A 26,649-nucleotide genomic window follows, 5' to 3' on the forward strand; every position below is an offset into this window, starting at 1 on the left:
TACAGAATGGCAATATTGTGTGCAACCAAGCCAGAATCCAAGGGTTTCCATTACTCCCATATCTATCTTCTCATGCCATTTTATACCAACATGAGTAACTAAATTATGAGCTCCTGGGATCTTTCTAGACTGTGTTATCCTGGCTGAGTGACATAATAGCTAATGAGCTTGCCCATCCATCAACTCATGTACTTACCCAACCAGTTACAGATTTTATATATTAAAAAATATTTATAGAGCACCTCCTCAAATCAAAATCAACTGTTTTTGTAAAACGCTTTAAGGTTTTCTACAATCAAGTGGTATATATTTTTAATGAAATAAGTAAGCTATTATACAGATGTAATAAAGCATGAAACACCATAAAACAATGCAAAATAACCATCAAATAACTGGCTCATCTAGAAAAAGTTTAAACAACGGCACCACTGGAGGCCACCCCCTATGCATGGTTTTCAGTGGAAAATTACCTCTGCTCTGAACCTGGAGGTTTTAATTTATCCGTCATGCCATTGATAATCCTTCTTCTCCTGGCATCTGCTAAATCCCTTCAGGAACATAGAAAGCTGCATAATGGTCATCTGGTTCCATATTGCTAGCACTGACCGGCAGCACCTCTCCAGGAATTTCAGGCAAGTGGCCTTTCCCAACACTACCCAAGGGTGCCAACTTGAATAAAATAGGGGGGGGAGCCAGGTAAGTCCCACACAATCAGTCACAAGATGTGGCAAACACACCCTATTTTTATGGCAATGCCCATCAACTTGGAGGGGGCGACAGTGATCCCCTCAAATATTTTATTGGGGAGGGGCAAAGGGACCTTGGTCCCTAGGAATTGGCTCCTATGGCACTAGTGAATGAACGTAAATATGCCGGATTTACTTATAAGCTATACAAGCTATAGCTTAGGGCCCCACTCTCTCCCCGCCCCCCGCCCCCCCCGCAAATTCACTATTAATATACAGTGGTACCTCGGGTTACATACGCTTCAGGTTACATATGCTTCAGGTTACAGACTCCGCTAACCCAGAAATATTACCTCGGGTTAAGAACTTTGCTTCAGGATGAGAACAGAAATCATGCTCTGGTGGCACGGCAGCAGTGGTGCTAAAGTGGTGCTACAGGTTAAGAACAGTTTCAGGTTAAGAATGGACCTCCAGAATGAATTATGTACTTAACCCGAGATACCACTGTACTTCTTCTTAATTGGTTTTCAGTTCAACAATTACTTTGATAAAATACATATTTTGTTATGTGAAAATATACCTATTGTAGATACCTATTAGGTCCATAAATTATCATATAGCATATATTAGGTCCTGTTGTGACCGACTCTGGGGTTGCGGCGCTCATCTCGTTTTACTGGCCGAGGGAGCCGGCATACAGCTTCCGGGTCATGTGGCCAGCATGACTAAGCCACTTCTGGCAAACCAGAGCAGCGCACGGAAACTCCGTTTACCTTCCCGCCAGAGTGGTACCTATCTATCTACTTGCACTTTGACGTGCTTTCAAACTGCTAGGTTGGCAGGAGCTGTGACCGAGCAACGGGAGCTCACCCCGTCGCGGGGATTCGAACCACCGACCTTCTGATCGGCAAGCCCTAGGCTCTGTGGTTTAGACCACAGTGCCACCCGCATCCCTACCATATAGCATATATTCAACACAAAAAAGAGCGACAATTTGTTGTTGACAAAGGACAGCTGGACATATAAAGGGCCCCGTTACCTTCATCAAACCTAAATCTGGCCCTGGGCACTACCTGGATATTGGGGGGTGTTTTGAACCTGGGATCTTCTGGATGCAAAGGTGATGCCCTGCCACCGAATCATAGAATTGTAGAGCTGGGAGAGACCCCCAAGGATCATCCAGCCTGACCCCTGGGGCAAACGGTTCCACGAAAAGCAGCACCTGTTGAATTTCCGCCTTGCGCGCCGCTTTGCCGCTGACAACGCAGAGCGGCATCTCTAAAGCGGGGGGGGGGGGGAGGCAGCCCCGCCCCCTCTGCAGCCTCAGCAAAAAAAAGAACACCCCAAAGCACCCCACGCCCGATGCCACCGAGCGACGGGGGGAGGAGCCAGCGCCGCGCGAAGTCGGATTGGTGGCTCCCTAGCCGTGGCTCCGCCTCCTCCTGCCTCAGGTTGTCGCTGGAAACCAGAAGCCGCCAGTTCTGCTTTCTGCTCTCGGCCGGCCGGTGAGGAAGACCCGGGAGTCCCAGCCGGGGCGTGGAAGAAGGGGCGAGGCGCGCGGGCGCCTGGAAGTGGGGCTCGGCTGCTTCTCGAAGGGGAGCCCCTCGGAGCCGGTAAGCCCTCGCCGGCTCGTGCCCTGCGTGGCGCGCTTCTCTCTTTCAGTTCGGCGGCGCGACAGTGTAAACAGAGCAAAGGTGGGGCGAGGAGGAGGAGGCTCCAGGAACAAGCGCCTTCTCTTTCAGGGCCCCCTTGGAGCTAAGCTCTCCAGCTCGCTCCTTCTCGGCTGCTCGCCTCTTAGGGGTGCGATTGTCGATGGCTGTGTGTTGGGGCTCTGGAAGGGAAGAAAGTTCAGACCCCGGAGGAGACTCGGGCAACTGACTCGGTTTGGGGGAGAAGCAGCAGCCCAAACAGACCCTGGGATTTGAAGGGTAACCTCACCTCTGACCTCCCTGGGTCTAAGTTTTGACATGGCAGAAGGAAGCTGTGAGCTCTCCCTCCATGAGAACTGGTGACAGATTCCTCCACACTGAAAGCTAGCCCGTTACTGAGGTAATACAAGGACCAGCCTTCTCTCTTAATAGCTGGCTTTCTGTGTGCATGGAGTTATTTTCTAGGGAGCATGCAATCCTGTGCAGGGTCCACTTGCGGTTTGGAGCATTCACAAGTTTATCCCTGTATCTTGTGTGTTTAAAAACCCAGGCCATGCCCTGTGTTTATCTTTAGGCGCATGCTGGTTTATCTGAAATCTTTGATGCCTGCAGACCATTCAGATAGTGAAGTTGGACATTATGTAACCTGGGGAGTCTTGTGTTCACCTGGAAGCCTCCCATATCTTTTAAACCATATTATCCTGGCCTCCAGACCCCTTGAAGTCGACTTCTGTCAGGTACAAGCTTTGGCTTTTGTAGGAGAGGAGGAGGAGGAGGAGGGAAGGGAAGGAACTCTGCTTTGGAAATCCAGTATGAGATTCTTCAAGCCTATTCTTCAGAGGTTTCTGTTTTTCTCTGCTACCTGATGTAATGCCCAAGCAAGAGTTAATCTAAAAGATTAAGCACACTCTTTTGCTCATACAACATTTTGGATTCCTCCAGCATCTCCATTGTTTTTCTGAGCTCATGGAACAACTATCTTTAAAATACTTATTTGACATGGTTTTCTTCCATAGAGTTAAGAGATTCCCTAAGCAAGATGAGATAATGCATAAGACTGGAACCACCTGCCTTGCCAGACTAGAATTTGTGCCAGGGGTGTTTAAACTGACTGTTCTCTCTAAGAAAACAAAAGGGAGAGTGACTTTCACAGATGGATGAGCACAATACTGGCATTAATTGTGAGGGGGAAGACCTAGTACCTTGAAACTTCAGGCTTCTGGCATTGATTTTTAATTTTTAATTTCTTCCAGCCAAGTGAGTTGGAGTTGATTGGCATGTTGCTTTAGGGGTGATGAAATTGTTACTGTAAGGATGATGATCTCTAATAAAGTTGAAGACATGTATATAAGGTATTAAAGAAGCTGGTGGAGCTGCTAGGCATTTTTAGCAGCTGACTTATAAAGGGACAGTGAAAAAAACCATGGGTGGCAGAACAGGAAATCTGTTCAAATGTGACCTTCCTTCCATCACAAAGGGTTTGTTTTTTTTAATAGTAATATTAGACTGCAAGCATTTTCTCCAGTGGACATTAGTATGTTCTGTTCTCATTTGTATTCATCATTCCCTTCAGCTGGAAGTAGATCTAGTGGAGGAAGCTGTGCCATTCAGAGATGGGGATGGTTCCACTTTCGTATAATCTTGGAGCGAGCACTTCATATGAAAGTATTCTGTAAAGAGCCAAGCTGTGCTGTTGCAAGCAACACCTTTTTCCCTACTGTTGCTATGCTACACAGGTTGCCTAAAAGACTGTCTGCATTCTATTCCATCACTTTCGTACATTTATCGCAAGTCCTGAAATGGGAAGGGAGTGAGCAGATGTGTGTTCAGTTTCTGCAAGCATTCTATGAAGCTCTGACCCTTCTCTTGGCTTGTGCCTCTTACAAGAGTGCATATTGCACGACGTTCCCAATGCCTTTTATACGTCCTTAAACTTTTGACTAGTCGGCTATTCATAGTGCACCAGCGTTTTTGAAATTTTCCATGAGTAGGAGCAGCTGCTACATTTAGTGTCTGTGGGGAAGAATCCACTTTGAACCTGACTAACTTGAAGGAAGGAAGTTAAAAAAACAGAACCGGTGGCATTTGTTAGTACGCTGGAGGAATGTTGTTAGTCAAGGCTTATTGACACAATCAAATAGCAAAGGTTGTTCCCTCATAACTGATATCTTGGGGTGTTCATCCCTGTTTACTCAATCAAAGAATTCCAGGTTCTTTTAGGTGTATTACCCACAGAGCCACCTTTCTGACACTAGCATCATGGCTGCTTACCTGGACAGTGAGGAGTGAGGCAGGCCAACAGAGAGGTTGGTCCTATGGTGGCAGCACCAGTTTGGCTTTGCCAAGACTTCGGTTCTACCCTGACTCTCCATTTGTACCATCCAAGTAAATGCCAGTGGTGCCAGTGTCAGGACAAAGGGCACCACAGCACTGTGTTGGCCACTCTTGAGTCACCCTGCTTCCTATTCTGACAGAAATGTTGATGCTAATGTGTTTTTCTGTGAATGCTATGTGACGTGGAATCTCTCTTGTTAGAGGTTATTGAGTGACCACCTAGTCTTCTCATCAGATGTCTCACATCGAATGTAACTGATCTGTAGAAAAGACTCTACGACCCGAAAATGCACATACTTCTGCAACCCAAGAAAATATTTAATAATTTGTTTTTAAAAATACGCTGCAGGAGTAGTAGTAGGTTTCTTGAATTAGCAAGGGGTTGGACTAGATTAGCATTTCCCAACCTGTGTCCATGAGCTTCATTCAGGTGGTCCGTGATGTGGCTGTATTAAATATTCATATTGATTTATAATTGAATTTTTATTGCTTCTTTTATTTGCTGTAATGCAATAAAATGGAATTTGAATTCAGGTTGTAAAACAACAAAATACAATATAAGAAATAAAAGAAGCAATAAAAATTCAATTTAAATCATGTGGCATCTATTACTGCACATTACAATTGCTACAGCAGGCAGGCAAATCATTAAGTGGTCTGCCAAGACGCTTAGCAATTTTCATGTTGCCATTGGAAGGGGGGAAGTTTGGGTACCACTGGACTAAATGAACTTTAAGGTCCCCCCCCCAACTATATTATTATTGGTGTGGGTACAAAAGGTCTTCCTGGGAATTATGGACTTTCTGCCAATTTATTTCAATCTGCAATTCTTCTATTGAACGTGGCAATAAAGAAGCTGAAGTGAGGGGAGTCCAGAGACTTTTATATCCCAGGGTGGTTAATTCCATAAGATACTGTTCTTGGGGGATGCCTTTAAGAATGTGGATTTGAACCTGCAGCCCCTCACTGATAATCTGCACTGTAGAAGAGGCATTTTCCATGTATAATCTATCTGTGTGAGCAAAAGTAAGAGAAGGGCAAACTGGGGAGTTATCACTAGTTAGGGGGGGGGCAGATCAATATATTGGGTAGAGATGCAAATAGTGTGGGTTAAAGGTCCCAAGAGAGAGTCCCTGTTCTTCTGAATAAATTCAGAATTGGACTACAGTGCATAATATATCAGCTGGCAGTCTTGCTCTTGCACATCTATTCAGGCAAGATTGAAAACTTAGCCTAGGGGCTACTGTGCTACATCCAGTTACAGTGCTTTCCTTATATTAAGAGAGCTGTGGCTGCACATTCTTATGAGCAGTTTAGAACATGGCAACCAGTTGTGCCGCTATAACTTATTTTAGAATCTGGATTGTTTCAGTTTCTGACATTTTAGCTGCCACAATGCAAATTTGATTGGTTTTAAGTATTGTGGTAGCACCCTCTAGCAGCTAGCTCCAAGGTCCCTCATGCAAAGCAGCTCATCCACTCTAAACCACAAAGGAAAATTACTGCCCACAGAATAAAACAAGGCCCTGAGGCATATGAATTTGCTTGAAGTTTCAAGTGGAGCTTCAGAATAGAGATAGAAGTCGAATGCTGACCTTGCCAGTCTTAGGGCAGTGTTGTGTCCTTCAAATTCTTTTTTCCTTGTGGCCTGCGACCTTGGACCCTTTCCCTTTCTCTTTTAAAAAACTCCAAATGGCAAAACATTATGTATCCCTGATGAAAGAAAAACTTTGGTTGTTCCATTGAGTTTAATTTATCATCTAACTTTGGAGGTGTACTTCATAGCTTTAGCTGTAAAACCCGTGCTTGCAGTTTGATAAAAGAATATTATATTTTTCATGCAAAAAAAATATATCTCATTTTTGTCATCCTCAATGCTATTTTGCCTTCCTGGAAACAGATATCGTAGCATGCAGGACACTATGGAAAAGCACATTTTCCTTCTGGCTTTGTTACACACATCAGACTTTGGTCAGCTAAAAGGCAGGACTTCCTGAAGTTCACAAAGCTCTCAGTGGAGCAAAATATCCCTATCATGGTCGAGGTTATTCTTGATACCTTCCAGCTGCAGTACTGTAATAACATTGTTCATAAGAACAGTTGCTTGAGTTATGTGAAGAATTGTAGGGAGAAATCTTCCCCTTGTCTCCTTCAGTACTTTCAAAAAAATTCCTATTGAGCGTCCCTTAAAAGTAGTCCTGCTAGCCTGGCTTTCTTTCACAGTGCCAAAATTGAGTTATAGGGACAAGTCAGAAGTGAAGCCAGGAAGTCAGACCCAAAAAGCAAAGCCCAGAGGAATGAACACAATGTGGCCTAGATCACACTAAGCCAAATCTTACTTAGTGCAAGTGTGCATGTCTCCAGAGAGGAGATAATGGATGCTTTGCTTCATCCCTGGCTGCCTTCCTGATGTGCTGCCATGAGCTAAGCCAGGGGTCAGCAACCTTTTTCAGCTGTGGGCCAGTCCACCGTCCCTCAGTCCCTGGACTATATTTGGGGGGGGGGGGAATGACGAGTTCCTATGCCCCACAAATAACCCAGAGATGCATTTAAAATAAAAGGACACATTCTACTCATGTAAAAACACGCTGATTCCCAGACCATCCATAGGCCAGATTGAGAAGGCAATTGGGTCGCACCCGACCCACTGGCCATAGGTTGCCTACCCCTGAGCTAAGCCATGGTTTATTGAGTTGTCTGAACAGATGCTTTCAGTTTGCCCCCTCCAGACAAACCTTGAGCTGTAAAATCAAGAGCAAACCTTGGTCACAGCTCGTGGTTTGTCTGGAACAGCAGCTTTCTAAGTTAAACCATGGCTTAGATCACAGTAACATCACAACAGGAGGGCCAGAGAAGTAGCAAAGCAACTGCAATCACCTCTCTAAGGAACCACACACTTGCACATTTGTACTAAGGTTTGGCTTAGGATGGCTTGATTTGTGTGATGTGTGAACCAGACCAGTATAGATTCTTTATTAAGTGTGTTGGGCACCAAATACCATGTACCTGACCCCATTTTTCATCTAGTATCTATCTAGTAAAAGGAAAAGCAAATGATTGAAGTGCTCTTCTGGTTCCCCCCACCCCAGGAAATTGGAATCTGTTTGTGCAATCTGCCTATTGAATCTGTCCCTTATCCCCTTATTAATGTGCAGTGCCCTTTTTTGCAAAGGGAAATGAGAAACAGAAAACTGCCTGGTGGCTGCTGTCGATGAAAGTGCCTGGATTTCAATCCTGCAAGCAATTAGGCTTTGCAGAACTGTAGGTAATCATCTAAAAATTCCAATCAAGATTCCTTTTTAAGGTGGCATTCTCCCCCCCCCCCCCCTTTGTCATGTCTGTTGCATCCTCCACTTGCTCCAACCCTACAGGCTTTGCTCTGGGGGCATTGTGAAGCTGTTCTTACCGAAGTATAACATCTACATTGGATATTGGAAAGAACAAATGCACTAGAAGCCTTATCATTTGTACCAGTTCCTTGCAATATCTCATTATCTGCATTAGACATCTACTTTTGGAATGTCTAACTGTTTTGAGACCCCAGTACTATGAACGATTCTGAGCATACAAAGAGTAAAATTTGGCTTGGTAGTGAATGGCTGCATCACTCACATATTTGGGAATAGTCTGAGGGTGCTACTTTCAGAAGTCACTGAGCCCTGAATTGGAAAGCTAAAGCCAATAGAAAGGAATTTGCTCAAGCCCTCCATATGAGCCTGAGCACTTTTGAGTCTCAGATAGGGGGTATGTGCACCTCGGCCCAGAAATATGAAACCCAATCCAGATCTTAGGGGTATTTCTAGATGGTGGACTTGTCACATATCATGAATGCTCATTTGGTGTGTCTTGCCCTCACAAGCTACACAGGGATTATGCCAGTCCTCTTGCTTGAGCCTTGCTACTTTGCTACTCCTAGAAGCAGAACACAGACTAGCAGAATGAGGTGGCACAATCCCAAACAGCACTGGTTGCTCCAAACCTCAGCAGGGATGAGTGCCTCTTTCTTGTTGCACCTCTCCACAAACACACACACATATGCACATGTTGTTTGGGGGCACAGTCTAGGGACCCCAAACTCCAGGTCTTTTGCACTGAGCCCCATATTTTCTTTCTCACCACCTTTTTAAAAAAATGCTTACAGGGTTGCTGGGCATGACACAAAGTGCTGTGACCCCCAGCCACAGACACCCCAAATTAATTTGCTCAAGAGACCTAAATCTGCATCTATACATATAAGTTAGTACATGCATTTCCACCCCCCACCTTCATATTTGTGTCATGGGCCTGTGCTCTGAGACTTTTCAGTATCTAGCAATGGCTCTTTGTGTACACACACATGGACTCTCTGACTCTCTAACACACACACACACACACAGAGAGAGAGAGAGAGAGAGAGAGAGATAGATTATTGCTTAGCAATACAGTTACATTTATTTTCTAGATTTCTACAAGTGAGTGGGAGAAACTGGTGTTCATAACTGTCTTATCTTCTTGGCTTCTACAGGGGCCAGAGAGCAGCAGAAGCTTTCTTTCACTATCCCTGCATTCTGTAAACAATGAAGCAGTCAATACGTTTCTCTGCCACCTGCCTCCCTGCACAGATATTCATGTTGTATGGATTATTTCCAGAGCATGTCTGGAACTAACCACACTCAGGCAGAGAGACGAGTAGGGCCAAAGTTGTGACAGTCTCTTATTTCAGATGTGGGGAGTGGGCATTGGAGGGCTTGTGAGGCAAAGCAAAGGATGCTGTGTCCTAGACTTGGCTGTTTCATATCTGCACACCTTGATGCACTGAATTCATTTCAGACAGACAGGGAAGTAAACCTAGATGCACAGTCAGGACTAAGGAATTAGGTAAGGTTTTGATCTAATCTTTCTGAAAAAAGCAGAAGTAAGAAAAGGCATGTGGTTCTTGAAGACAGCAGCACATCAAAGGCATCCACTAGAGAAGCACAATAGAGAAATGTTCTTATGAAACAGGTGAGAGATTAGATAAAAGAGGAACAGAGGGAATTGTGATGGGTGCACAGAAAAGACTAGCCTAAATCAGTCTAGCTATTACATACAATGTCAGCTGCCAGAGTATTGCCTGGTACAATTGAAATAGCTCCAGATGAGACATAAGGTCAAATGATATGTGATGGTGTAGTTAGGTTTGTTGTTCATGTGCCTGCTCTATTCATCTACAAAGCAGTGCACGGGGTCTATTTTTAATATAAAAAGGGATATTTGGGTGAGGGGAGTTTAATTCTCCTGTGCCTGAGCTGCTGTCTCCCCAGACACTCCCCCTGCCCACTAGATGTCAATACCATGTGCTTTTTGGCACATCAACATTTGCATTATAGAAGCAAGGAGCTTTGTGTCTGGCATAGAGTCCAGCATCCTATGTTGCTCCATTTCATCTTTCTCCTCTTAATCCCTGTTTCAAACCTGTATTGCTGCATAGATAAGTTTGAAAACATGTCTGCAAAAGCCAATCTCAATTCGCAAACTGCAAGGAGACTGAGCAAGACTTTTGATGGCCTGGGCAGAAGGTGGAGCTCAAGTGCTCTGCTAGGTCCTCATTTCAGCAGAAGACTGCAGTGGTGGGGGTGTGAGGACATCAATCAAACTCATTGGTGGAGGTTAGGTTTGGTTCAAAATGCGCCCCTGGAGTGGTGGTGAACTTTGGAATTTGCCATTCAGAGAACAATCCAAACCCCTGACCAACAGAGGGGTGGTTCAGTGAATGTCTCTTTGCCACACCAACTCCCAGGCTGCTACAGTCAAGGGGCCCAAATCATAACAGAAGGATCCAGTGGAACCAATGCCAACCCCATAACACCCAGTTCCAGGTCTGTCCACTGGCTGCTGCCAGCAGGGATACCATCGGCAGTAGTTTCCTCCCACCATTTGGATGGGTGCCTTCCTCTTCACCAGAATTTCTTCTCCTCCAGCAGCAACAGCAGCAGCAGCAACAACAACAACAACATAGCCAGGCAGAGCCTAATCCAAACTCTCTCCAGTATGACAGGTTGCGGAGGTTTGAATGCTTTGTCACCCAGTTCCAAGTATTTGCTGCCTAGATGGGAAATGGGAAAACAGGAATTGGCTTAATATTTCCATCCTTTCCCAGGGAGTGGGGAACTGGATCTGGACAGCAGTTCCCCCACTGTCGGTGGACCACTTTGTCAGGTGGGCAGGGCCAAGTTTAAGCAAAAGTATGTCTGGCCTGCTCTCGCACCTAATCTGACCCCAGCTGCTTCTGTAATCTGGGTGTCAAAGGATCCTACCTTATGCTTTGTCACCTTCTCTTAGGATTACTTGGAGCTTACTCAAGTGTTAAGGAAACACATGGGCATTCCTCCTGAAACCGTGCTGCCACTCAGAATCCATGTGGGAGATGACATGTTCAAATGTTTCCTTAACACAAAACCATCACTTGCTTCCCCATATATGGAAAGCTTGCATGTCCGAGAAAAGGTACGGTAATCCAATACCTTTATCCCAGTGTGTTAGCTTTCTACCTGCAGGGAGTTCTTTATGTGGGAAAATCTGGCATTCTTAACTATGAAGTACCAGTGAGCTTCTTTCCCTGCTTTCCCCACCACTGCTGCTTGCATTGCATCCTCTCAGAAATAAACCAAGCTATTCCCCAGAAAATAGCTTGCCTTATTTCTGAGCTAATCCTCCTTCTACCTAACTCCATCCCTCTGCGCTTCGACATGCCTGCCCTTTCCATTTAAATCTAGAAGCAGAAAGGATTCTGCAGCAGAGGGAGGAGAGGCAGGCCTACAGCAATGACTCTGGGAGGAAATTACATTTCCTTAGGGCAGGGGTAGGCAACCTAAGGCCCGGGGCCAGATGCGGCCCAATCGCCTTCTCAATCCGGCCTGCAGACGGTCCGGGAATCAGCGTGTTTTTACATGAGTAGAATGTGTCCTTTTATTTAAAATTCATCTGTGGGTTATTTGTGGGGCACAGGAATTCGTTGTTTTTTCTTTCTTTTTCAAAATATAGTCCGGCCCACCACATCTTCTGAGGGACAGTGGACTGGCCCACGGCTGAAAAAGGTTGCTGACCCCTGCCTTAGGGCTACTTTCTTAGAAGCAGAAGTAAAACAATTTCTCTAAGATGTGTGATAGGATCTTAGATGGAATTGTGTCTCTGGGTGCTCGGCTTCCAACAACCATCTCTGTGCCAGATCCACAGCTTGTCTTCCTTCCTTTGGAGATCTCCCCAAGCCCTAGCCTGAGTATCTTTCAGAAACAGTGTAAAATTATTCTCTTTGCTCTGGAGAGGGGATATGTAAGCTGGTAAGAGGACTTTAGGTTTTGGCATTTGTTATTAGCGATGGTGGCGTTTGCTACTTTTTAATTCTGTTATAGTGAACTAGCTTAATTTTTGTTGCTATTGATTATTGTCAGACAGTTTGTTCACAACTAGGTAACCACTTCACTATGCTAAAGATTATCGAAAAAACTACAACTAGTTAACAGGTGTTTACTCTAATTTAAAGAATGAGTGCATTTTAACCATCTCTCTTAACATGAGTGGAAATATGTTCACATCTGAAAATATTTAATGCGGATTTCTCTTGGTGTGTTAGTTTTATACCCAACATTATAGTCTCTCTTATCCTTTTATGATCAAGTTAAATAGCATGGTGTGTGTGATTGTTCTTGCTAGGATGTTTGTGTGTGTGTGTGTGTGTGTGTGTGTGTGCACGTGTGTGTCTGGGCTATTTCTGTACACTGGAAGTGATTTTGAATTTGCTGTGGCAAAAGACTGCTCCACACTTCATGCATATCCCTGGCATACACAGTTTATAGGTGTGTGTATCTCCTGTGTACCTCTCAGTGTGTTAGAGTCATACCATGGGTACACTGTGTATTCATGCCAAAGGATTCAGTGAATGATCCTGAATTTCCACAGCGTGTGTATGTACAGATAGATAAGGGTAAACAAAAAGGGTGTGTCCCTCTTTCCACTTGAAATATACAGCATTACAGACATTTCACAAATTTATGTAACGTGGAGCATTCCTAATATTTGGTCAAAGCCAGGGGCGCGGCTGAATCTCTTGTTAAGTGATTAATAATTGTTGCACAGGACTAAGGAATTATTAACTGTGATTTGCTGAGCATGCCCAAAGCCCCCTTCCCCCTGTAAGATGCATGTTGCAGTTTATTGACTTCTGCCAGAAGTTGCTGTAATGGCTCTTATCAAACCCACTTTGTACATTCAATTTATGTTACAGTTTACATATAGGACTCCAAAGATTTCTCAAACTACTTAGGCTGGATTAGTCCTATTTTACTTCAGAAGAATTTTTTTTCTTTACAAAGTCCCAACAGCTTGTGTATCATCATACAATAGAGCAATTGTGCAATTTTGGTAATGGAATATAGCTTTTTGTGTGTTTGAGCTATGGAGAAGGGGGTGTGCGTGCTCACCAGTAATTGTACAGTTGTGTATTTGTAAATAGCATTGGTTTCAGTGGTCATTACTGCAAATAGAAAATTCAATGGGACCTAAGAAACTCATTTGTTTAGCTTTTGTATTTCCCAGCTTGTGAATTAAAGACGTGTGTCAGGAAGCAGCTGCAATATGACCAAAGTCCATCATTGTAATGTTGAAAAAAACTAGCCGCAAACCTTTATGCATTTATTCTCTCTCCATGCCGCCAACACTTGTGCTCCATCTTTCACTAATGAAAACTGAAAGCAGCTTGCAGTGCTTTTTGTAAAAATAAAACTACAACTAAGACCAAGACCAAGAACAAATATAATAAAAACAGGCAATTAAACAACGTATCATTACAAGATCCTTGTAAATTTCAGTCCAAACAATCAAACATAACAAGAAGTCAAAAGATAACAGGAAAAGCATCCTGATCATTGGAGGATGGGTACAACGTAGCCAGAATGGTTGCAGAAGAATTGATACTTAGAATTTTTGCAGGGATGCGGTTTTCTGAAAATTTCCATGTTGAACTTATCCTTAGCAATTCCCCCTGTAATTATCATTTTTCTCTTTGATCTGCACAAGAATTGGATTTTTTATTATACCCCTAAAGTAAACAGCTGCATATAACAATACATATGAACTCTATACAAACACGTATTAATACTTACAAAATTATCCTGCAGAAATATACAACCATGTAGGGCATGATTTTTTTCATATGTATTATACTTCTAATATACATAGTGTATATATGTGTGCCTGTATGACAATAAGTGAGCAGCTCTTTCATAAGTGGGTGATTCATACAAGGCGTAATTCAATCCAGGCAAAACTTGATTTCCATGTATAAATCCATGTAAAACAGATTCTTCTTCCATCCGTAACTTTAATGTATTATTATTAATGTAATGTAATTTATAATAAAATGGCAATATTTTGAGAGGGCAACCCTTTCCTCTGTGTTTAGACTCTGAGGAACAAACATGTTTTTACTTTATAGTGCACCAATTGCAATCTGAGAAGCACACACAAAGTGTGAAATTTAGTGATTTCTAAGCTGGATGGAGTCTCCATGGAGACTGAAATGTTTCTGTACTGGTTTCTGTATGTTCCAGTTTTTCATGCCTCATTAGTGTCCATTTTGTTGAAGAGTAATTATGGCAGCAGAGATTCACACATGATATTCAGCAGCGTTGAAAGTTATTTTAGGTTTATTTGCATGTTACATTGTGGTGGAAACTAGTGTTTATGTATGAAGCCGTGAATTGGTCATCAAAATTTTGAGAAGGGGTGGGGGGAGACCATAAGGGAAAGGAAGGTACAGTGCACCAGAAATCAAGTGTCACCAAACCATGATTGAACTCATGAAAGTGTGACTCTAACCACTACTTCCCTTGGCAAAAGTGTTATTTGTTCAAGCTTTGTCTGAAAGCATTTGTCTTATTGGAGGCAGTTTTTATCCCTGAGTTTCATCTCTACATTTCTCAGTGCATTTATCTTTTTTCCTGATTAGACACCTCATTTCCACAAACCTTTAGACATGATAGCAAATGCCAGTTTAGAAGCTTTAATTTACAAAGCTGTCATATAGGTCTAAAAACGATGTCTGTGTGTCAGAGTGAGTTCCCATGTCCTGGTCTGCTTTGCTTTCTTCATATATCTACTTCCATCTCTTGTCACAAAACCTTCTAGTTCTCAGTTATCAAACAAGGTAAAGTTCCCGTTTTATTTTTCCACTAAGAAGTTTGTTCCTAATCATGAATGCTGCACCCGGATGAAAATGGTGAATATGCATAATTGTGTATTAAATACTTGGGATTGCTTCTCTGCTGGTGTGTAAATTCTTGAATCTCGGTCTGAAACTTGAAGCATCCATGTTGCTATGGAGGCAGTCTGACATATCCTCCAAAGTCAGTGATGTTACCCAAACACCCAACCAAGGAATATGTGCTCCCACACAGATTCTGGTATGGTGAGCAGCACACAGCATGAACTGAAAATGCACTCCAGAATCCTCTGTTCCTCAATAAGTTGCATGGCAAACAGACCCAACCAAAAGGCCTGATTTCCCTATCTGCATTGTAGTAGGTTATGCTCTGAGTATATACAGTCATACACCACCTGGATTGCTCAGTTGGTTAGAGCATGGTGCTGATAATGCCAAGTTTGCAGGTTCAATCCCTGTATGGAACAGCTGCATTGCAGGGGGTTGGACTAGATGATCCTTAGGGTCCCTTCCAGCTCTACAATTTTATGATTAAATCCATAATTAAACCAGTTGGACAGTGTAGCACATACATATGTGGCTATAATGCATTGATGATTTAATGATTTTAGAACATCAGGCTCATGTCATCAGCAGTGTTCTTTACAATAATAAAAGTAGATTACTTGTTCTTCTGAAACTCTTTTACAGGCATTGAATGTTTTGAGTGGGGGTTGTGTTCCTGACACCTGCACACACTGGCAGAGCATGTGTATGCCTGCCCTGCCCCTTTATGACCCGTGCCTCACCCCCTTTTCCAGCCACTTCTGGGTTGTGGCGATGCACACATGCACAACCGCACATGCTTTGAACGCATGCAAAACGGTTGTTGCCTGTACTCAGAATACTGTAATGCAGTGTTCTTCAACCTTGAGTCCCCAGATGTTTTGGAACTGCAGCCAGTAGCAGATTTAGGGGAGCACAATCAGTTTGGTTGCACTGAGCACAGAGCCCAAAGGGATACCACAACTGTTATTAGGAATGGAGTGCAAGAGGTGGGGGGCACCAAATTTTGGCATTGCACAGAGCGCCACTGAAATAACCCCATGTGGGTTATCTACTCTCTTCTAACTGGGGCAGGGAAGGCTCACTCAACCTGTTTATGTGGGCTCTAGGCTGCATAAGGAGACTCTAGGCCAGGGGTCAGCAACATTTTTCAGCCATGGGCCAGTTCACCATCCCTCAGACCATGTGGTGGGCCAGACTATATGCCTATACCCCACAAATAACCCAGAGGTGCATTTTAAATAAAAACACACATTCTACTCATGTTAAAACACGCTGATTCCCAGACCATCCACAGACCGGATTGAGAAGGTGATTGAGCCGCATCCGCCCCCAGGCCTCAGGTTGCCAACCTCCTCTAGGCTGCTTTGGATGCAAATAAAACCAAGGTCTCGAGTACTTACATAAAGGAGGCGATGACAGCAGGACAAAAACTTGTCAGCCTTAGATGAAAATTGCAGAGGCTGCCTTAATCCTGGGCTTTTCAGTCAAGAGGGAAGCAAAGGCCCAGCAAATGTAAGGCTGGAAGCCTGGAAAGTTGGGATTGGAGAGATCCCTCCAGCTCTGAGGGCAAACCCACACATGTGCACTCTGAAGGTAGTCGTGTGTTTTGTGTGCACTTTGAAGGGGAAATATTTTTGAGTTTTTGAAAGAAGAAATCTGTTGCTCTTATGAAAAAGGAGTTTCTCTTTAGAGAAAGAAGAGCACCCCCATTTGCAAGCAGTATTATCCCTAGCATGAAAATAAATACCCCAGCCCAGCAAATTTCTACCTTAATTCCTCTCCTGACTCGTATCTGGACCTCCCTCCCTGCGTATCAATAAATCTCCTTGGGCCCCTGGGCAGGAACAATAGCAGCACTTTTCTGTGCTGCAGTGAGAATTTTCTTAGTGCTGTCCATTGGGCTTTGTTGTTGCACAGTTTCTAAAGAGCTGTGGTTACTTTGTGACGCTTTAAAGGCATTGGCTGTGCAAGCAATGTGCTGCCCCCCCCCCCCCCGCCGCCTCAAATTGGGACCCAGCACGGGGAATTATGCTGAGGTGGAAAGAAAGCCAGTGCAACACAGTGAAAGAGCTCTTTTTTAATGTTAAGCTCCCCTGCCTTTCTGCAGGAAAGGAGATTCCCTCAAAGTGTTTTCTGTTAGAGATTGAGAACAGGCCATTGGGAAATGAACCACCCCAGCAGCCCGCCTTCTGTTTTAAGCTCTTAATCCATCCTAGCCTCCTATTATGAATGATTAATTTATACAATTAGTAGTGTTATGGTAATGAGCTAATGGCATCTTTGTTGCCATCCTACGTGGGGATATAGCTAATTGCATGTTGCATGATTGTTCCCAGAGGCTTTTTTTAACACAAGAGGAGAGTGACTTCTACTTCTTGTCGCTGAGGCAATGCCTATTACTGATCTGTAGGTGATTTAGGTGCCTACTCAATTAGGTAGAGTATGGTGCTGGTAATGCCAAGGTCACGGGTTCAATCACCATATAGGCCGCCTGAATATTCCTACACCGCAGGGGGTTGGACTGGGTTCCTTTCAGCTCTACAATTCTATAATTCTAAGTACATCGTAGAATTATGTGCTTCCCAGTAATGCACACTCAGGGGGCCCTAGAGGTACCCACAGATGCTAATGTTGCTCTATAATCTGGAGGCTGGATGCTTCTAAAGTGACTTTCAGGCATTTGATGCAACCAGTAACCCAGACTCTACCCTGATTTCTGTGAAAACACTGTACCTTTGCATAATAGGTAGGCGCTTAGTAGGAAGGTGTTGATAGCTGGTGCTCCCGTCAGCCTTATGATAGCTTCATGGCAGTTCAAAACGCCTGAAGAGTACCACACATATGCCAATTAATGGGGCAGGTTTCTGCCCTATAATGGTGTATCCAGCACACACAAATTATTTTTCTAACTGTTCAATGGTTCGCATATTTCTTGTTTAGATGTATATTTTGCCCTTAAAATATTAGAGTGGCTCATGCTAAAATTAGTAAAAGCATAATTAATTAACTAATATATTAAAGTCATCTGCAAACAACAGCATTTCTGTAAATGCAGCATAAAACTAATCCAAGTAAAATCATTCAAAATATATTCATCTGATGCCAAAAAGGTATCTGAGCAGGTGCCGAGCAAGGCTTTTAGGAGGAGAGAATTCCAAAACTGGGATACCCCCACTGAAATAGCCATCTATCACATCTTATTGGTTCTGATGTTCATTATTATAAAACAGTGATTTAACCTAAGCTGATCTGAGAATGTGCCCTCCTCACTCCCATCAGTTCAGAGAGTCAACTTGGGCTGCATCAACTGTGTAGCTGAGAACCTGTAAGAGAAACAGAGTAAATTAAAATTTGTATTCTTCCCCACCTCAGATGTATTCAGATCTTGTTCCCGTGCTTAGTCTACTTCACTCACCCACTCTTCTTCCTCTCTGAAACTCTCCGATCTCTTGTTCTGAGGCAGCCGTTTAGTCTCCCACACAGGTTCAAGTTTTCTCTACATGCAAGTAACTCTGATTCTGGTGTCCTTGAGAAATTAGCAACACTTTCAAAAGAAAGAGAGGGAGAGAAAAGGGGGTGAACTTTGGGAGGCTGGGGAGATGACAGAACACCGCATGAGGTAGAGAGGGTGTTCAATCAATTCTGAGAAAGATGCACAGCAAGGTTTTGCTGCCCTTCTTCTTCTGCCCAAAAGCATCAGGTCCAACAAAGAATATGAGTAGGTTGCACTGATGGGCAGGTGACTCATATACACACTTTTTCTTTGTGTGGCTTTGGGCACATTATTCACTTGCTCTTCCCTGTCTTATGTGTAAATATGATAGTGGTTCTATATTGTATCCCTAGTGTTCTTTAGGTTTTCAGGATAAGGAACTTTTCTGTGCTTTCCTCTGCATATCAAGGCAACAGCCATCTTCATGGAAGGAATTTTAAAAGTGCATGATAGCACTAGGCCTACTCAACAAGAGTCTTCTAATGTGGTTAGATCCCTGTTGCATGACCTAACTATCAACTCAGCTCCACTCACCTGATTTTGGATGGGGTAGCCCCCTCTTTCTCTCTCTTTTTTAAATTTTTATTGAGTTTTCACATTTTATATAGACATAACAAACACACAAAGACACAGACAAACATGTACAATTTCAAATTCTTACTTTCATAACCACATTTTCTGACTTCCCCGCACCCCCCCTTCATGCATCCTAATTCCAATAGTTAGTTCAGCAAGTTCTTATCTCTTATCTTTACAATATTAATATCATTTTTTAAAACTTAGTACTTCTTAATTAACCAAATTTAACTTATACAGATCAATTATAATCATTACATCCTTTCCAAAGGTTGACCTAAGTTCCCTTCCACCAATTTCCCAATTATCCTATTAATTACTGAACGTAATAACTAAACATAAAAATCATAAACTTATATTGCTTTTGGATTCAAAAGAAAAACTCTCACCCCCCTCTTTCCAGGTTTCGATCCCCCAAAGAGGTGTCCACAATATCAGTTCTTAGCCTGGATTTCTCACGTCCGAGGCCTTCAAATCTCTATCAGTCCCTCTTCGTCGGTTTTGTTGGTAATCTTTTATGTTGGCCATCAAGTCTCGAAGGAGCTCTATCCCAGTAAGATCAGTGTTTCTTCCAACCAGCCCTCCATATTCAAAAGCGGAGCCCCAATCATATTTCTTGCTTCTTTTAAGTCCAAATAATCCGAATGCCCCAAAGGCTCCCTCTTTCATCTTGCACAAATTTGTAATCCATAGTTCTTTCAATCTCCCCATAAGGGGATCTCTCTCTTCTTCATTCTTGATTTTCAACCAGATTCTCATTATCCATGTCTTGTTTTCTTTGTATTCCCCATTTGTAGGCTTTTGGTTGGCCCTTTCCTCCTGAAGTATTTCCGCTCCTCCTTCCCTCTCCTCTGACTCTGAAAATATCTCTTCTGGTTCAGCTACAGAGTTTTCCTTTGTCAAGTCCTTAACACAGGCAACAGGATTGCTTACTTTAGAATTCAAGGTCACAATCATTGTAGCCATAGCTGTGCTTGGTCTTGAAGTTTTCCCACGAGAAAGAACATTTTTCCCAACTCAGCCTGTAGTTTTCCATCTGCAGCCATTGTAATGCCGCAGAATCCCCCCTAGAGGGATTCTTTGTTACTTAGTAGTCCTTCTCCAACAATCAATTACTATTACTTATTTCTTCATTGTTTCCAACAACTTTAAATCAAATGTAACCCCTCTGGTCCGCAAAATAAGTAACAGATTTTTCTAGCTTAAACAGCTCGTTTGACAGCTCATTTGACAGCTGTCAAACTCCTTATGTCTCTTCAACAGGCTCACTCGTGGATCGCTCCCGGATCTGGGGGGGGGGGGGTTACACATCAACTTCTGAAATTCAGTTCTTATCCTCCAGCTCAAAACTTCTAATGTCAATCGTGAAATTAATAACTTTTATCTCACACAGAGAAAGATAGTCTCTCCACCTTAGTTATCCGATTCTTGCTTTAAATGTCTGCAAAAAGGGGGGTGCGGACTTCCTTTTTAGCACTCCCCCGATCGTACCGAATTCAAAGAAAAGGAAATTTTTAAGTCCAAATTCCGTACTACTCACGGGTTATTTCTTTTTCAGTCCAAATGTTCAAGGAAAAAAGTCAGCGCTCTTCGGCCATGGCTCGCGGCTTCACTCCACTGAAGTAGCGGTCTACTCACAGCACCACGCCACTCTCCGTACCCTCTCCGAAGCCTTTAAAAAGGCTCTTCGTGGGTCGGGGGGCGCTTAAGGTGCCCGCCGAGTCACCAAGTCCGCAGGCTTCAGCGCCTGCGGTTTCTGAGGGTCCCCGCGTCGCCGCGGCGGCAAGACCCGTCTTCAGTAGAGCCGATTCCCTCTGGAGCTCGGAGGGAATCCGCCATTACCCGATAGCCCCCTCTTTCTCTTTAGTATGGCAATGTAAGAATTGCCAAGTCACAAAGAGAACTCAAATTGTCAAAATGCAGACCTATCTTTGGAACGTGAATATAGGCATATTCAGTAGTAGGTCACGTAATTCACACCTTTGTGTTGCCAGTTTCATATGCTAGTTTTTATTTTATTTTTATTGCAGTTAGATTTCCATGAATTCAGTATTATTTCCCTAGCCCTGGCGATGATGGTGATAAGTAGTAAATACAGTATCTGCAGTAAGGATATCTGAATAAGCTACAGCTGCTGCTCAAATTATGAAGGGTGCTTTTCAAATGAATTTAAATGGTGTAAGTTTAGCATCAAAAGCTGACCCACTCAGGGAATTTGCAGCACACTTCATTTGCAAAGAATTGCATACTGAGAAGTGATGTATGTATCTGTGTGGGAGGTACTGTGAAGGCCACAGGGGCAGAAACTCTGGTTTCTCTGAGCTTGTGAATATTTCCAGATTCTAGATGATAATTCTTAGCAGTCACTGGTCAGATTTTACAGGGATAGTATGAATGCTGGTTCAAAATCTATCAAACTGCAGAAAACTGTGACTCCATAATTGCAGAATCCACAGGGCTTTGTTGTTGGTTGTTGTGTAGTCCTGTACCTTTCTTTCTTTATTGGCACTTTTGGATGCAGTATTTTGTGGAAGCCTGTGAAAATGCCATGTATGCTACTCTTTATTAGGAAGCTAAGGCTTGCGTTGGGACTGAGCCTGCAGAAGCAATTTGTTTCATGTGTTATAGAAAAATGATAACAGAAAGGAACATCTTGCCCCCATTAGACTATGACAACCTGACATGAATCAGGATGTTCAGAAGTTGGATCTGTACTACTTCTTCTTTTGTGGGAAAACCAAGTCAAGTACTCCATTCTCTGTGAAGCAAAGCTACAAGTAAGGCTATAAATTGGCAGAAAGGAGGTAGAGTGTTAGGATCCACGTCAGAGTTCTGCTCCTTCAAGGCCTTATCCTTGAGAAAGAAAGGAAGTGATCTTCTGGGGTCATCCAGCCCTGGGGGAATAAAAGCCTTCAGTTCGCTCATCACTTTGAGCTTGCCTTGCCTCATCTGGGTGGTCTTGCTAAGGGAGGGACTAGATACTGCAAAGCAAAGTTGTTTGGATGAAGGAGCTAGGGTTGTTATCCTACTGTTATCCGGAATGAGGCAACCAGTTTGGGGTGCCCTGATGCGGCAGGGAAGTGCTAAGTTATTTAATTTATTGTTGTACTTTAATAATAATATTAATAATAATAATAATTATACCCTGCCCATCTGGCTGGGTTTTCCCAGCCACTCTGGGTGGCTCCCAACAGAATTATAAACACAATAAAACACCAGACATTAAAAACTTCCCTAAACAGGGCTGCCTTCAGATGTCTTCTAAAAGTCAGATAGTTGTTTATTTCCTTGACATCTGATGGGAGGGCATTCCACAGGGTGGGTGCCACTACCAAGAAGGCCCTATGCCTGGTTCCCTGTAACCTCACTTTTACTGCCAGAGAAAACCACACGCAGATTTTCTGCCTTGGCTGCCAAAATAATATGACCAGCTTCCCGGGAGATATGCAGCTTCCTGGAAGATAGGGAGAGACTTGTTTGCCCTGCCTCAGGTAGCAAAATGTCTTGGGCCTGTTCCAGAAGTAGTAGTAGCAGAGCCTGGGACTGGAGAAGTGGATTGTTCACTTGTTTAAGATGTAGTACCAGCACCTTGCATGATATGCTGCAAAATGAAGGGCCTTGCCCTACATGCACACACCTTGCATCAGACACACCACTGAATAATGGGACCTTATGGTGAAAGGTGGTTAATAAATCAAATTGATGAAAACGATGATGTGAGGAGAATACAATGAGACCTTCCTCACGTGGTGTGTGACCAAGAGACAGGTGCTTGGAACTCAGCTGCGATATAGTAACCCCCCTGTTTTAGAATGTGTGTGTGTGTGTGTGTGTGTGTGTGTGTGTGTGTGTGTGTGTGTGTGTTGCTAGTTAGATGTTAAAACTAGCCCCAAAGTTGCCATGGTAGCATATAGATTAGTTGCGTCTTATATGTGCAGATTTGAGTTCAGTCCCAGAGAGATGCCAACTGTTTCTGGTCCCTAAAATGCTTCCTACACTTCTGGTGTTTGCCTTGAAATGGATACTTAACCTACATGGATACTTTGCCTACATGGATACTTAACTGCATTGATGCTGTGGTTTTTTTTCTTCTAAAATTTGCTGCTGAAATACTTTCATGTCTTGAAATGTTAGCTATATTCTTATTGAAATATTGTTTTTGAAACCATGTTTCAAAACCATGTTTTTGTTGTGATCTGCTTTGAACATAATTTATTTTGTGAAAAGGCAAAACATTAATTAGACTAGTCTAGTCATAGGATAAACAGGGACACGTGTAGCTTTCTCCCTTGGCCCATTGTGAATATGCATATGTTTAGGCTCAGGTGCAACTTAAGTTATTGTTTCTAATTTCCAGATTTGAACAGTAGTGATCGGCTAGCCCTCATGTCACTCGCAAAGCAAACACACACACCCCTCTGAGAAATTTTTGAATTGTTTTTTGTCTGAACAAAGATTTTAAACAGATACTTGAATATGAACATATACAAAAATGTATTGCCTCCTTGAAGTTTGGGAAGGAAGGGCAGGGAGGACTGAGCAGGTACAAAAGCAACTGTCTTTGCAAGAGGGAAGGTGTAGAAAAGCAAAGCTCATTCTGCAACGAAAGCCACCCACCCACCCCTGTTCACAAGTACATCTGCCTTCACAATTATGCATCTGTGCTGCCAAATAGCTTCCAGATACCAGTGGAGTCCCTAGCATAGCTAAATGCCAAAAGGCTGCTGCTTCCATTTTATAATGAACTACATGATTTGTACTGTTCTTGCAAATGAATATAGAGGGCTAGAAGGCGATTATACAGACTCTGGAAAGCAAGCATTTATTTTTCTTCACTTTCCTCAGAAATTTCAAATCAGCTGTATACAGGGACAATTTGATGTCAATTGCTGTCTGGTCACTTCCTGGTGACCTTTTTATTCACCCTGATTTGCTTGCACAAAAATTTGCAGAGAGGCTTTGCAGGACCATATCAATATATTGTTACCCAGTGCATTTTCTCATCACTTCCCTTACTGCAAGAAGACTGGGAGGAAGTTCAGGGTTAAGAAGCAGAATTGGTGCACATGGACCACACATCCACATTAATTGCCCAAACTGAACTTGTCAGTATGTGACTGGATCCCACCTGCAAAGGAGCAAACCATTTGCGCAAGCTCCACATCTGAACCAGGAAATGCTGGTCAAGCCCCATTGATCTCCATAGGACTTGTGTTAATCATATCCTGTTTATATTAAAGGACTTTAAACATGGTATCACTTCTATCCTTTGCACATTTTGTTTGAATTCAGTGGGACATACTTCTGACTAAATATGCATTGTGTTGCTCTGTTGCTGTCTTTGGATTGGGCCCCTAGTATAAAGGTCAAGAGACGTGGATGGCACTGTGGGTTAAACCACAGAGCCTAGGACTTGCCGATCAGAAGGTCGGCGGTTCAAATCCCCGCGATGGGGTGAGCTCCCATTGCTCGGTCCCTGCTCCTGCCAACCTAGCAGTTCAAAAGCACGTCAAAGTGCAAGTAGATAAATAGGTACCACTCTGGCAGGAAGGTAAACAGCGTTTCCGTGCGCTGCACTGGTTCGCCAGAAGCGGCTTAGTCATGCTGGCCACATGACCCGGAAGCTGTACGCTGGCTCCCTCGGCCAATAAAGTGAGATGAGCGTCGCAACCCCAGAGTCAGTCACAACTGGACCTAATGGTCAGGGGTCCCTTTACCTTTACCTATAAAGGTCAAATGTAGCTCACTTCAAATTGCTAATGGTGCAGCATGAAGGAAAGAGTTCAGGTAAGCGCAGAGTGGGCTGGTAAGACACCAAACTACAGAGACTCACGTAAAAGAATTTATAGGAATGTAGAGTTTTAGCAGCATGTCATACTTCGCCTCCAATACAGAGTAGGGTGGGTCTTGCCAAGCTTCACCAGACCTGAGGAATGTCCACCCATTGAGGGCAAATGAGAACATTCAGGGAGTTCATTTGAGGAAACTGTTTGTTCTGCTGCAGTGATCTTTTCAGCCTGGCTTGGAAATAGGTACTTCATCTGAGCTCTTACCAAATGTACGGCCTCAAATCAATCAGGCGTGCGTGAGATGTTGGAACATGATGCCTGTCTCACTCGCTTGCTGTGGTTTTTATTTCCCTTGCTGCCTACCAATTTGTTCTGGAAAGTAATGGGCACAACTCTCCTAATTTCTAATAACTTCTCACCACCTCCTTCTACCCCTCGGTAAGGCTGTAGCAATTATTCTCCCTGCTGAAGTAGAGCAAACCCACCCACACTGCATGCTTTCAACAAAGAATGGAAACTTCCCCAGAGACAATTGCAAATGATGCTCCAGGCATCCCACTGCCTGGAACAATTTGGGCTGTGTGTTGCAAGAGCAGGGGCAGACTTTGGTAATATGGTGCCCTGACTGAGGACAAAATTGGGCACATGCCCCTAAATATTTCTTATTTTCACAATAATACCTTTTGGTATAGTTGCTTTTTAAACGGATCTTCTCAGTAGGTACCTGTATAAATATATGTTGATGTTGTTGTTGTTGTTGTTGTTATATATCTTGGCTTAGCATCCTGTGCAGGAGAGCCACCTGCACCACCCTAATCCAGTGCTGCTACTGGGTAAGACTGATGAGGTAACTATTTGAAATAGAGCGATGGAAAGAGATTTCATCAAAAAGCGACACACATTATCAGCTTAGAGCTCCAAATTTTTGCTAGTAAGAGCAGTGATTTGGTGTCAGGGAAATTAATTTTGTTTTGTTAACTTATATTGATTCTGTCATATTGAAGAGTTAGAAATGTGTGGAAATATTAATAAAACTATATCTGTTCTGATGACACAAGATTAGACTGTGATGAATGTGTCTTCTCGGCTCAGCTGATTATATAAACAAGCAACTCTTTTTCTGTATGCGTGCCTTATTTTGTTTTTGTGCATTGTTGTTTTTTATTTTTAGTATGGCTAGAGGCCTCAACAGCTGGAGGTGGCCCAGTCCTCCCTGGACCTCTAATTTGCATATGCAGGATAACCACTGCAGAACAAATGCTACAGATAAACTGCTTCTCAATGGAAGTAGTTCACATGTCAGCTATAGGGAAACACTGTTAGACATTGTCTCTCTGAACTTGTACAGAGAAGGGGGTTGGGGATAGTGCCTGCTCATCCCATTATTGATGCATGTTCATGATGCGTGTTCTGAAAGGACCTGAACGCCTGTGAGTAACCTGGGACCCTTGAAATAGGCAGAGTCCTTATCATGCAGACAGAGCCTACATAAGCACACTTATGTAGGTAAGCATATAGGCTCTTTCAGACATTGTGCTGAAATTGTATCAGGTTAGGGAACAGCAGTCACGAAATTAAAAGACGCCTGCTTCTTGGGAGAAAACCTAGACAGCATCTTTAAAAGCAGAGACATCACCTTGCCGACAAAGGTCTGTAGAGTTAAAGCTATGGTTTTCCCAGTAGTGATGTATGGAAGTGAGAGCTGGACCATAAAGAAAGCTGATCGCCAAAGAACTGATGCTTTTGAATTATGGTGCTGGAAGAGACTTGAGAGTCCCATGGACAACAAGAAGATCAAACCTATCCATTCTGAAGGAAATCAGCCCTGAGTGCTCACTGGAAGGACAGATCGTGAAGCTGAGGCTCCAATACTTTGGCCACCTGATGAGAAGAGAAG

General features: G+C 43.3%; 1 protein-coding gene across 2 annotated transcripts in view; it reads left to right on the top strand.

Annotated features, from left to right (window-relative positions):
* The first annotated feature begins 2,140 nt into the window (after positions 1-2,140).
* The window catches only part of CDK18 (cyclin dependent kinase 18), a 101,429-nt gene continuing 76,920 nt past the window's right edge, over positions 2,141-26,649 (top strand). For both annotated transcript variants that reach the window (XM_028734334.2, XM_028734336.2), the window contains exon 1: positions 2,141-2,299. The gene's annotated coding sequence lies outside the window, so the exon portion shown is untranslated. The remainder of the gene's footprint in view (positions 2,300-26,649) is intronic.

The sequence above is a fragment of the Podarcis muralis genome, chromosome 5, assembly GCF_964188315.1.
Source record: "Podarcis muralis chromosome 5, rPodMur119.hap1.1, whole genome shotgun sequence".
NCBI classification, from domain to species: Eukaryota; Metazoa; Chordata; class Lepidosauria; order Squamata; family Lacertidae; genus Podarcis; species Podarcis muralis.